The sequence below is a fragment of the Silene latifolia genome, chromosome 3 (assembly GCF_048544455.1).
Source record: "Silene latifolia isolate original U9 population chromosome 3, ASM4854445v1, whole genome shotgun sequence".
NCBI lineage: Eukaryota > Viridiplantae > Streptophyta > Magnoliopsida > Caryophyllales > Caryophyllaceae > Silene > Silene latifolia.
Window position 1 is genome coordinate 128,460,486 of NC_133528.1, and position 1,517 is coordinate 128,462,002.

Below are 1,517 nucleotides of genomic sequence, written 5' to 3' on the forward strand. Positions count from 1 at the left end.
TGGATAGTGGCAGCTTGAGATGTGTAAAGAGTTATGGAGGGAAATGGTTAGGAGTCGTGTGGGTTATGGATTTATGTAGTGAAAGTTCGTTTAAAGGGGTTGAGAAGAGTAATATATAGTGAAATTTGTGGAGACATGTCGCGAGGTGTATTCGTAGGCAGTGAGTGAGTTTGGGAGGTTTGGTTTATTAAAAGATGAAACTACTGTGTGATTTCCTTGGAATTAATTAACGGTATTAAATGAATTATGATTTCTAGAGATGTAAAAAGGGAGATGCAATTGTTTGAGCATTAAACGTTGGTTCTATGGATAGATTAGTGGCAAGTATGAGTGATAGCATAATAAGAGAAGATCCATGGTAAGAAAGAGTGAGATGATGTCGGTAGGAAATAATGGAATTAAGTTTTGGAGCAACGAAGGGGTAACCAGATTTCTAAAGAGTTAGCTAGAAGGAATAAGGAGTTGAACTATTAATTGGTATTATTGAGTGCAAAGAGAAAAGAAGGATGAAAGTAAGCTGAGGAAAATGTTCACCGGAGCTATGTGATATAAAGGTAAGGAATCATCGAAAGGTGTGATAGTATCACGAGGGTGTTAGCTAAAGGTTATATAGGAGTTTCAGGACAACATGATTGATAATGAGTTTCGAGGAATTAAGGGAGTAAGAAGTTGGTGGAGTATTGGCACGATACGAAATATTTGGTGGAGAGTTGGATGACAATACAAATAAGACAGTACTGGGAATAATATTGAGGTAATTTTGTGGATGGGCTTGATGTTCGTTATTTGGAATGTTAACCAAAAATAGGAGAAAAACCATGTTATTTTGATATGACTCATATGAGTGTAACAGATTTGATATACGAGCAGTGGTGGCATTGTGGTGTTGTCACTAATGGTTAAGAGTGATGGAATATTAGAAAGGTAGCAATTCTAAAGAGGTTGATTTGGTAGGGACCTGATTGTTGTGTATGATTGTGAGAGGGTATAAGATGTGGTTAGAGGAGGCGGACGCTATTAGTTGAATAGTGAAGGTATGGTTATATTTGGCGGGAAGTGATGGTTGTGTGAATGAGGGAATATGTTATGAGGGGCATATGAGTTAAACTCGGGCAGCAGGTAACCTTTTTCGAGTGGTAACTTACGTGGTCAGGATTGACTAGTTGGTTGTGATTACGGGTCTATGATATGTGTAAATGTTTGTGTGAGGTTCTGACGTCACAAGAAGTGGTATGATGTGATAATTATAAAGTTGTTTTATGAATGTTCTGTAATATATATGTGTATTCAAAAAGGTAATAACTTGATTGATTTGACATGGCTAGTTATAATTTTATGTGTATTGATAACACATGTGTACTCCAGGAAATGGTAGAGATGATGTTCATAAGATGCTTATCTGTTTATCCATATAATATGTTGCGTGGTGATTTAATAAATTGGATTTGAGTAAGTTTTTCTTGTCTGAGAAGTTATGCTGAGTAAGTATTTATGGGAATTGTATGCAGTTGTGATGT